Source organism: Vespa crabro, chromosome 3 (assembly GCF_910589235.1).
Source record: "Vespa crabro chromosome 3, iyVesCrab1.2, whole genome shotgun sequence".
Classification (NCBI taxonomy): domain Eukaryota; kingdom Metazoa; phylum Arthropoda; class Insecta; order Hymenoptera; family Vespidae; genus Vespa; species Vespa crabro.
The window spans coordinates 477,076-489,619 of record NC_060957.1 but is presented as its reverse complement, the minus strand read 5'-3'; the positions used below and the strand labels follow the sequence as shown (position 1 = coordinate 489,619).

General features: G+C 36.1%; 1 protein-coding gene across 4 annotated transcripts in view; it reads left to right on the top strand.

The window, feature by feature from the left end:
• The first annotated feature begins 8,989 nt into the window (after nt 1-8,989).
• Nucleotides 8,990-12,544, top strand: part of LOC124423129 (inactive dipeptidyl peptidase 10) — an 81,482-nt gene continuing 77,927 nt past the window's right edge. The window contains exons 1-2 of one of the 4 annotated variants that reach the window (XM_046960555.1): nt 9,004-9,917; nt 9,996-10,132. The gene's annotated coding sequence lies outside the window, so the exon portion shown is untranslated. Of the gene's footprint in view, nt 10,133-12,544 lie in introns of all 4 variants that reach the window. The other 3 variants (XM_046960554.1, XM_046960559.1, XM_046960557.1) reach the window with 3 other exon arrangements.

Below are 12,544 nucleotides of genomic sequence, written 5' to 3'. Positions count from 1 at the left end.
AGATTAAAATCAGCCGTACTTCCATTCTCTGCATTGGCGCATCGCATCTATCTACCATAGCACGGTTTCATCCTTAGATTCTCGTTTCATTTTTCTCTCTTTATGTTAGGAAGTCAGAGAGGTAGGTGATGGTAGGAGAGAGTAAAATGGTAAGGTCTTATAGGGCCTCGTTCTTTGTCACAGAAAACAATAGCTGGCATGGCTCTGTGGAGCTCTCTTTACTTCGCTGCTTTTGTGAATTTAGGGATATGAGAATAAAAGAGAGAAAGGATGAATGCGAGAGAAAGACAGAAAGAGAGAGAAAGAGAGAGAAAGGTTGGATAGAGTAGATGTTGAATTGCTCCTCCTTGCGTGTGGTTACACTTCAGTTTGTATTTGTCCTGTGCAACGTCGTAAACAAACGTTTTTCCATTTCGACTAAACGACATCTAAAAAGATTGTCAAATATTGATATATCCAACACTGTCGATTCTCCTTGAACTGAAAATATACGCATAACATTTAAGGACTATGATCGTATTCGGTGGATGCACGAATATAATTTGTTTTTTTCTTTTTTTTTTTTTGTTTCTTTCTTTCTTTATCTCATATCGCTTTAACAATGTTGCCTAACGTTCAACCATTATTGGATATAATACTCCATAGCGACATACACATCGTGATAATGCATAATTTCGTGGTGGACGTTACTCTTTAAAATTTAAATCAGATAAACGTAGAAACATTCGTTTCTCGCAGTTTAACCGATCGCAGTGCGTTCAATAATAACAATTTGTTTTGTTAAATTATATAAAATACATTATTTCGAATACATTTTACTTATTATAAATAAAAAATGTATTATTTTCATTTTTATTTTGCAAGGACATAAAGCAATAAGAACATCTTGAAAGTTTAGTGTTAAATTCGCTATCTAATCACATCTAAGCGATATCGTACTTATTTGTTCTTTGTTATTCGAAATATCCGAGTTCGTGTATAAAAGATGTCGAGAGACTTATACGATCTAAAAAACAATGATAAGTCATATAGACCTGTGGCCTGCTTCTACGTTTATTACAACCATAAAAGTTTAAGAGGGTCTGCACTTCGTCTTGCTCCTCCTGGTCCACCAGGCAGTCCACTTTTAGACGGTAAAGGGTAGATGAGTCTGATTGGACGTTGGCTTCACTATAGCTAGTGGTTTGCGGTGCCGATGATGAGAGGAAGGCTATTAACTCCCGCGTACGCAGCCACTTTTCTTACGTATAAAACATCGTTATATTCCTTTCAAACTTTCTTCATTTTATATTTTCCTCTCTCTCTCTCTCTCATTCTCTCTCTCTTTCTCCCTCTTTCTTTCCCTCTCCGTCTCTCTTTAAGATATCTATCGATCTGAAGAACATCAAAAGAAATATATATCTTCTGGTATTTAATTATAATTTTTCAACTCTATTACCAATCACTAAACTTTGTCTATGTAAATTTTTATTTTCCATTTAATGGAATCAAGAATCAAGATCGTACATGCACAGTTAAAATAGATTTATCATGTTTGCCATATCGACGATCTATCACGCAACTATAACTTACAATGTTTGTCAGAATCTGTACACGATCGTGCTACTTGTTGCTCCTTCTTAAAGCTACCATTCGATAAATAAAAAAGACTTTTCGATCATTACGTTTTTAAAACTTCGTAGAATGATTAGATTCATTTACGTGATTAATATTCTTTAAATTTTTTTACAAGTTGGACGATTTAATAGAAACGTGTTTAGAAAAAAAAAAAAAAAAAAACCAAAAAAGAAACAACGAAAGAAAGAAGAAAATATTTGCACGAAAACGAACGTATGAAAAACTATGAAAAAAGTCAGCGATCTTGTGGATCGAACTTGCTGTTAAAGTCGCGGTTCAGGGTCGTTACATTTCTCTTTCCCCTCACTACTCCCTTTTCTCACTCTCTCTCTCTCTCTCTCTCTCTCTCTCTCTCTCTCTCTCTCTCTCTCTCTCTCTCTCTTTGTCACTCCAGCTTTATTTCAAGCAAACGAGCATACAGCTTAGTCTCTACAATAAAGTGAGTGATGCTTCGAGGACACGCGAATTATATTCTTCTTCGTCGTCACGATATAAAACCATACGACATTTCGACGATGTTATTTTTTATTACTTTATCGCGGTTTCCCCGTTCGATATTTTTCACGTCACCTTTTCTTTTATTTATTTCTTTCACCTGTGTAAAAGAAAAAAAAAAAAGGAAAAGAAAAAAATAACGACAACGGCTAAGATAATACACGTGTCTCCAAACATTTCCAGGATGTTTCCTAAAAAATGAGGAGGTTTTGCCTGACACGACGTACCCGTCAATCTTTTTCAAGGTTTTACAAGACGATTCTAAGATCGATAGGGAACTCGCTCAAAGATTTATCGATGGTAAAGGATGACGCACGTGTTTAGAACTAGTGATAACACGAATCGTAAGTAAACGACATGTATCAAGATTTTATTGAGGTAGAATGGTCAAAGTTCACCTATGTTTCTATGTACGACCTCGCAAATAAAGAGAACAAAGAAAAAAAGACATGGGACAAATATATCGCTGAATACCATATGTCTTGAAGAAGCTATAATAGCAAAGAAATCCGCGTGTCTATCGGTTAAACATCAACCCACTTTTAGGATAGCAATAATTCCAAATTGTAAATCAACCAAAGAGACATCCAATAACGTGAATTTGCGTGCCAAAACGACCTTCGCCATCTTCTTTGGCCATTAAGAGTACCATTTCGAGTTCGCCAAGGTATACGTGATTCGTGTAGACAGAAAAGGCCTTAGACCAATTTATACGTTAAGATGTATATACTGTGGCCTGTCGTTAACGTTGTATTGTATTTTACACTGTGATTCTTGCCAAGTCGAGAGAAAGAAAGAGACAGAAACAGACAGACAGACAGAGAGAGAGAGAGAGAGAGAGAGAGAAAGAGAGTATAAGTCTAATTACAACATCAAAATTTATATTCGATCGTATATACTATTGGTTATGTAATAATGTGTATGTAGATCTAATTTCAGAGGTAGAAATTATAATGCGAAATCTTGGTGATACGAATCATTGAGGAACAATTAGAAAGCATGAAAAGCATGAAAGTGAATACGCGTTCTGTGGTAAAGTGCATCGTAAATTTTAAATGAAGGAAGAGAGAGAGAGAGAGAGAGAGAGAGTGAGAGTGGAAAAGGGGGGAAAAGAAAGGAAAGGAAAATTAACGTTGGTTGTAAAATATCGCTACGTATCATATCTGACAATTACTTGGAATATATCAACGTCAACGATATGGCTTCTACTTCATCGTTATATTAGCAATAATACAGGTACTATGTTTCAGTCAGGAGTAATTACCGCAATACTACAATAATATGTTTTCCAAGTATCGAATTACGCTGGTAAGCGAAGCAACGTTGAACTACCTCGAGAATATTTCTTTTTTTCGTAAAAATATTTTTACGCTATTTCTGTTTCTTTATTTTGTTTTTTTTTTAACTTTGAACTTTTCGGAATTGTTTTAGCTTTTTTTTTTTTTTTACATTAAAACATCCAAAGAATAAAAGTCAACATTTTTGTTCTGTTTTCATCATTTTCTTTTTTTCTTTCTTTCTTTATTTTTTTCTGAGGACATAATAAAGAAAATTTCAAATTAATATGGAAATACATTCGAATTTTTCGTCTAATTTCAAAATATCATTATGCTAGTTTCCAACCAAGTCTAATGTAAATGGAATTTTCTAACTTTCCCAGAACTGAAACTGCAGAGCTCTTTCATTTGACAATGTGTAACGATCGACGATTAATTTTAAGGTATAATACTCACAGTCTTGGTAATTAAACGATACGATGTAGGACCATCGTTCAAGGAACAAACTAAACGATTTATTTCCTACAGTTAATTCCAGTTCTTCCGTATATCTCGTTTCGAATCAATTCGAAAATCCTTTATTTATATATCTATAAATTTACAAGAAAGCAATAATCGTCATTCACGTAGCAAGTAAAATTTAGAGGTCATACATTCCATATGAAAGAGTTCGCAGAAATGATGTTAGCCATAATCGAGTGTATGTAAATGCAGCTTACTCAAGAAAATCCAACAGGCGCGTGCACACACGTACTAGTCGTCGGCTTATCCCCAAGGATTAGTTTCAGGCTCCTGCCTGTGTGACATTTCTCGAAGCAAGCTTGCATCTTTGTTACAAACACACGAACGCTCGAGTGGATTTCGAACTTCTCTCTCTCTCTTTCTCTCTCTCTCTCTCTCTCTCTTTCGTATAGTACACAAACATGTCAACGAAATCATTCGTGATTAGTAAACATTGAAGAGAATCGAGAATTTCCAATTAGTAGTTCAATAAATGCTTTTGTCATCCACCGATGAAATCTACGAGATTGTTCTATTGCAATTTGTTCGTTCGAAATAGTGATTTGTCAGAGAGAAGAACGGAGCTGCAATGAAGCTGTTCGGCTTCTTTTCTCGTATCTTCAGAATGACGAAACGTTCAAAAGGAGAAGAAGAAAAGTAGGAAGGAAGGAAGGAAGGAAGGAAGGAAGGAAGAAAAAGTAAAGAAGTGGTAGTAACGATAAAGAGACGTTGCCTCGGGCAGCTTCCTTCATGTACTTGAACTACATTCTTGACTTCTTCGATGTTCACTATATGGATTTGAACGAGAAGAGGAATAGTAGGAAGGAAAAGGAGAAGTTCAGAAGGGAGAGGAAGAAGGAAAGAAGATAGCTATCGTGGTCGATGATAGCGTTTACGAGACGATGAAAAGCCGTCGACGCATCGGTGACAGTAGTGTCGCTATTGTTGCATCTTGTCGACAGTGTCGCTGACAATGGGTGCAACACTAGGATCCCTCTCTTCGTCCCTTATTTCTCTCTACCTCGTACACTCGCTTTTCACTATTCCACCTCTTTTTCTCCCTCGTTCATCCCTCGTTCTCCCTCTTCTCCTTCTCCTTCTTCTTCTTCTTCTTCTTCTTCCCTGTTATCGTCCGACTACGCGGAAATAGACTTCGTCTCTTTTGTCTAGCCCTTCCTGCTGACTAGTCCACCTTTTCCTTCATCTATCTCACTTGAATTCTCTCTTCGTACCCATTAAGTTCACGTAAAATGTCCGGCACTATGAGTAATGCGTTTCTGGTTTTGATATTTCTCCTTAGATTGTCAATTCTCTGCCTGGAAGGATATGGTTAGTTTTGATAACTCGAAATTTAGGATCCATAGTTTGCATATATCCGAGTTTCGAGTTAGTGTAATTTATTACCATCTCGTGTAAATAATTTTCATTCGAGATATTACGTGTCTAGTATCTATTTCTTTTTTTTTCTTTTTGTAACTAATGATTCTCCCGTATAAACGAATAATACGTAAAAGTAAAATATAATAGATGATACGTAATCTAACAGCTGATAGAACAATAACTTCATTGATTCTAAAATATAAAAGATAATTGAATAGATATATTACAACTTGATAAATGTATCCGTTCAAAAAAATAATCATGTTATAGGATTTGTAATGTAGAATTTTATGAATGAACTGATTTATTTATATACAAACGCAATGACTGTTTAATGACTGTAAATAAACGTTGTATAAAAGTAAAAAGAGAGAGAAGGTATTCTTTTTGAACGTCGTTGAAATTGAAATAGTGAATCTTAAATTCTAGATATTTTGAAATTTGAGACAAGTGGATTTGCCAAGACTACGTCACATCCGCCATCGTTTCTATTTGGGAGCTCGTCGGCGATGCGAATGGTGGTGGCGATGCTGCTACTGCTATTGCTATTGCTGCTGGTGGTGCTGCTGGTGGTGCTGCTGATGGTGCTGCTGGTGCTCTTGCTGTTAGTACAATGCAGGACGTAGTGACTAAAAGTGGAAACATTTTATTCTGTCGAAAGGACACTGAGAGTGTGCTATAGAGCATCAACGAGCACTCGAATTATTTCCTGATGCAAATGCGCCCTGCCAGTTACCTAGCTAGAGAGCGAGCGAGTAAGCGAATGACATAGTACGCGACAGACGACAACACGAGCCTGGACGAGCTTTCGAAATTCACCGTTGATGCTCCAAATTCGAACCTAATCCCATCGGGAGGCATACTCATATGTATGGATCCAGTCACGATTCCGTTAAAAAAAACCTTCGTTCCGATACATCATTCATCTTCGTTCATGTTCTCGTATTGGCATTTTTATATCGGTAAAACGAAGTATCAATAAGACAGTAATTTTGTATTTTTTCTTTTTTACTTTTTTTTACTTTTAAATTTTTCCATCTATCTTATTTCTTTACGAAGCAAATCGAACAGTGATCGTATTCTTTTTTTCTTCTTCTTTTCTCTCTCTCTCTCTCTCTCTCTCTCTTTTGAGATCGGAGACAAAGCGAAACAAATTTGATTTTATAAAGTGGATTCGTTCGATGGAAAATCTGTAAGAGTATTTTCTTTTATCTATTCTCCCGTTGAATGAGAGATCCTTCCGGAATTTCAGGGATCTATGGAATTTACAGAGACTACCAGGATTCATGCCAATCAAATCAAGAAACAATATCAGAAGGTACGAGCCTTTATGCGTACATTAGCCGGATAGTACAGGAAGTTTAATGGAACGATAACGAAAAAGGAATACAGGCTCACAGTGTTATTAAGCGTGTTATGCGTTATCGAACAGTCAAAAAGCTTAAAGGGTAAAGATATTTGAACCCTTTGACACTGATAAAACGTCTCTGACAACGGGAATTCATCAAATGAATTTATGAGAGTATTATTTAATCCGTCAATATCGGAAACAGGAGTCAGTCTTGAGAATGGTATTGAATTGCATCTAATCGGTCGGACTTGTTTCTTCTGTTACTACTTAATATTTTCATCACGACAGTTCGAACGAATGTTTTAATGTTTTGCACGTTATTCTTACTTTGCTTCTTCATTATTTCAATCACATTTTACTTAGATCTTTTTTTCTTATTAAATCAATTATCCTTAAATTACTCTTTTTATATATATATATATATTTTTTTTTATCATTAAAATTATTCGAAAATATAATCGGCTTTTAATAGGTAACAAGAGACAGTCTTGCGAATGGTATTGAATTGCATCTGATCGGTCGTACTTGTTTCTTTTGTTACTACTTAATATTTTCATGATGATAGTTCGAACAAGTGTTTTAATGATTTAAATGTTATTCTTACTTCATTTCTTCATTATTTCCATTATTTTCTACTTAAATCCTTTCTTTTTCATCAATAGTAAATGAATTATTATTCTTAAATTACTCTCCTTCATTTTTGTAATCATTAAAATTACTCCAAAAGGTAAATATTAATGAAAATCTATTTTTCGTTCGTTTGAATTCACTTAAATACGATCTTCGATTACGATCGCAGTAATTGAACAAAAAATGGAATGGTATATCCTCGACCTTATCTTCTATTCTTAGAAATAAGAAGGCGTTTAGGCTGTGTTTCTTAATAACTCTAGAGAGTACTTATACCTTCGTTCTTAACGTTGCAAAATCCGCACATTTTCTGGACGATTAATCTCACACTTGCCGGCCTTGGCCCCGGAAACGAAAAGGTGTACGCGAGTCAAGGACATGCATGCAACGTCTCTTATCACGGGAATCGATACGGCCGAATAAGGATAGACCGTGGCTTTTCATCTTGCGTGACCGCATAGCGAGGGAAAAGTTTGAATCTACGTTGGTTTTAATCGGGTACGTGGGCGGAACAGTTATTGAGGTCGTGCAAGACTTAGATCGAGTTCTTCCTTTGCGTGCGTGTTTATTATTACTTACATATGTATGAGTTAACGAAGAGTAAATGTTCTTCTCCTGTTAATTAGTAACAGTCACGGAAGGAAATTCGAAGTGTCTAAGGTCGTAACATTTTATTACACGTCTTGACGCGAAGAAGAAACGGAAGTGAAGTTAACAATAAAATAATGACGACAAGACATCCAAAGACTCGCTAATAAAAATGTATACGAGGTGAAAGATTACATCTATTTGACAAAGATCCCCCTATCGTATAATACGACATGTGACACAGTTTCTTTTCTCTCCTTTTTTCTTTTTTTTTTTCTTTTTATATTTCATAGTAAACAATGAAATGATACATTGATACCTGACATTCAGTAAAAAAAAAAAAAAAAAAAAAAGAAAGGAGAGAATGATAGGTAGATATAAAGAGAGAAAGAGAGAGAGAGAGAGAGAGAGAGAGAGAGAGAAATAGTTCAACAGTAGTATACTTTAATAGGCCGATATTTTTCTTTTCTTCTTCATTGGAGAAAAGAAGGGTAGAATGTGAATCGGCAAAGCAAGGGAGACGCGTTAACGCATTTGCTCGCTGGTGAGGAGAAAGGTGGGTGTTGGGGTGGTGGTAGTCGTACACGCGCGCGCGAGAGAGAATCGGCGGAGGATATGTTGGAAGATGAACGCGAAAAGAGAGAGAGAAAGAGAGAGAGAGAGAGAAAGAGAGAGGGAAAAGGAGGAGAGGAAACTGGTAGGTAGAAGTGGTGCTGATGGAGGAGGTGGTGGATTGTTCAGGAACGTGTCGAAAGGGTTCGCGTGCCCGGTTTATTTTAAAGAATTAGAATTGTCCGAAGGGGTACGACTTATAATCGTCAAATATAACCGAGTAAAAAAGTACGAGGAGACAGTATACGACAAGTACGTAGAAAGATTCGAAAGATATGAGAGAGAAAGAAAAAGACAGAAGAGAGAGAGAGAGAGAGAGAGAGAGAGAGAGAGAGAGAGAGAGAAATATAAAAAAAAGGAGGGAGAAAAAAGGGAAGAAAGAAAAAGAAAAAATGTATCATAAAGAAAGAGAGAGGGAGAGAGAGAGAGAGAGAGTGAAGGGGAAGAAGAGGGAGGGGAATAGATTTAATGGAGGGGTGGTATATTTGGTGAAAGGGGAGAAAGATCAAATGAAAACGGAGAACTAACAGGATAAGGGGGAGAGAGAAGGAAAGAGAGAAAGACTGCGTGCGCAGTAGTAGGGATTCTGTGTAGAAAGAGATGGAAAGAGGTAGATAGATAGAGAGAGAGAGAGAGAGAGCGTAGGAGCGAGTGAGAGAGGGAGAAAGAGGGAGGAAGCACCAGGAGACCGAGGCTGCGGCGTAGCCTCAGTGCCGGCGCAGTGGCCGGGCCATCGTGTCCTGTGGCCAGGTTTTCGTGCTCTTCTCTTTCCACTTCTGATCCTATTGATAGTCACACACGTTCCCTGAACCAAGCATCCTTCTTGGAAAGCTTATCGCGAGTCTCCTTCGCGAGCCTCCTTCTGCCTGTTTCTTCTTCTCCTCTTCTTTCCCTTCTTCATCCTATCCTCCTTCTCCTCTTTGTCATCCTATTTCTACTTTCACCCTTCTTCCTATCCTTTTTTTATCCCAAATTTCCCTCGGTTTTTGTCCATCCTTTCTTAAACCTTTAACCTTTCATTTTTTAACATTCCCCTTCCTTCTCTTTCTTTCTTTCTTTCTTTCTTTCTTTCTTTCTTCCTTAATTTCTTTTTTATCTTCTCACGTTCCATTTCTACGTTTACGCGATATGCACGCATAAGTACAGGACATTCGCAAGGACACACACACGTATATCGACCCAGTGCGATGCCGGACGTGGTCGGTGGTCGTCGCGACGCGATGTGAACTTCGGTGAAATAGAGAGAAGGAGGGGGAGAGAGAGAGAGAGAGAGAGAGGGAAGGAAAGAGAGGGAGGACGGATTCTTTTCCTCTTTGTCGAACCTAATCTGGTGTGATTCTGGAATTTTCTTGTTTGTTCATTGTGTTCTTCAACGAATTCTTCAAGCAAGGACGGTGAACAAGCTGCAGGAGAGACTGAGATAGATAGATAGATAGATTTAATTGAGATATTACAATATCGAATAGGTACTTGTTGATAAAGGATAATAACTCGTGAAATATAGAGTGAAAGAAAAAACGTTTCTTTCTGCCGGGCAACAGCAGCCGGGAGCATCAGGGTGAAGAGGTGGGAGCCATGCCGCCCGGGCGAACTTCCCTCGAGGCAGCCAGCAGGATCGTCGAGCTACCGCCTTCCTGTCCTTCGAGACTACCAGCTGTGGTTTCTGATCGCCTCCATTGAGGTAAGTTGCGTTATGTTCTTTCGATGATTCCATCCTTCTTCTCTTCTCTCTTTTTCACTTACCCCGACTCAACGTTTCGATTAAGTTTTGGGATAACATCGTTACGTTTCAACCGAATGCAGTTCTCGATTCCTTCATTCATTTTGTATTTGTATATTTTACTTGAAGCAATCGAATGTCAGACGAGATGACAGTGTTGTCTTGTCATTTGAAAAATTATCTCGAATATGTCTGAATTGCCAATGAATTTTCTAAAGTTTCTAAGGTGATCTAATGGTCTAATAAATGACGATTCCATAAGGGACCTTGTTTATGAACTTTTTAAGAAAGGAATCTTGAAATTCGACGAGAGTTTTACATTGTAAAATATTTCTTATATCTCATCAATATGCATCATGTATTATGCATTATTGCTGATATAGATTTCCCATAAATCTTCGTGTCGTGAAACTTCGAAACTTTCAAAAAAGTATCTCATAACGACGTCAACATATTTGTTATGTAACTTCAGGTTTCTACGATTTTTGTTTTATATTATATATATTCCATCATTGAAGAAAATTTATAATGGTATATGTAGATCGTTAAAAAGTAGAACGTAGCTCATTGTTCGAGTATGGAATAAAAAATATTATTGACATTTTTGTTTTAGGAAGCTCTTTCGAGAATCCTGTTTAAATTCTTCACGCGCATGACAGGTTGGACGTGCTGTTTCGCATGACGCGATGTTTAGACTGTTGTCCTTTGGTGAGCTTCCTTATACGAATAGGGTTTCGAGGATGATCGCTTGGTAACCGCGTCATCCGAGTTTGTAAGATCCTCTTGTCTCATTTTCTTTTTCTTTCTTTTCTTTCTTTTTGCATCTCGCATAAATAATTCTTCTTACATATATTTCAATTTTCACAATTCTTTGATCGAATAATTCATAAAATGCTCGATGGATTCTAAAAGTGTTTCCAGTGTTTCCTCGTAGTATAAGTGCTTTACATTATGCACGTCCTCATGTTTCGCAAACACGTGTCATAAGTGTCAATCATGGTGTCACATCGACGTCCTTCGAGACTAGTTTGTAGCTAGCTTTGTACCTTTCACGATAATTATCTCGAAACTCAGCAGGATTAGCGTCACATCATATTAATTAACGATTATCATTCTCAAAGTTTCTAGTTTTAGGATTGACTAATTTGTTTTAAATTTTTCAAAAACGAAACAAAAATACAAAAGACAAATGATCTTCTATCGAAAACAAATTATATTATTAGACGAATAAATAATAAATTATTTAAAGGATAGAAAATGTAGGTATTGTTTTCTGTCATCGTTTTCATCATGAATACTATTTCATCATACAAAACCACATCAATTTACTTTTAATTAAGGTACGATCACCGATAGTTTCTTATTTAATAAACTTTTTCCGAGCAATCTAAGATCCGCTTTTAGAAGCTTGGCTCTTAATAAAAAGGGATGGAAATTCACGACGAGACTACTTTCTCTACTCAAAGTGAACCAACGACAAATTATAATTTGCTTACAACATACATAATAATAATAATATATTATTTAATATGTAAGTACGAGACCGGACGGCGAAACATGAAAGTTAGAAAGTATAAAAGTGGACGTGAGAGGATATGAGTGAGAACGATATAAATGGATTCGTCATGAGTAGTGAATAGTTTATTATAAAAATTATTATCATATTCTCTATGAATTGTATAAAAATTATAAAAGATTAGCCTGAAAGTTTTGTTAGTATTATGTGAATTAAGTAAAGAAATATAAAGAAATGTTAAAAAGTATGAAAAAATATTTTATTAATAGATAGATATTCATATCATATTATCATTTTATTATATTTTATATATTTAAGATAATTATTAAAATATAATAGGATTTTGTTTTTTTTTTTCTTTTTCTATCAGACTTATTTTTTTCATCTAAAATCTTAGATGGATATAGATGCAAATACGAGAGATATTTAGTTAATTAAATTAGTCTCGCTGTAGTCGACGAGATAAGATCGGCCGAAGATCTCAGGGATTTTCTATCCAGATAAAAAAAAGCGAGTTCGATAGTACGATTAGATATCTCTGTTACGGAATCTTCTTTTCCATGAGTGCCTTTAAAATTCTCTTTATACACGTTCGACTAAAAAAGAATAATTAATCGAGTGCTCTTTCGGTATTCTCTTGAATGATTCAACGAATAATAGTTAAGTAGGTATCCATGTATTAATCAAGACAGAAAATCTGTGAACACGTAACGACGTGATTTCTCTAAATCTGTAGTCTTTGCTTGCATTACGTTCTGAATGATTGACACAGTAATAGATTGCGTGTACGAAAGCTCGTAGATCATAGCTTACAATTTTTCCTTTTAAACTTACACGCTATCTTTTAATCTCATCGT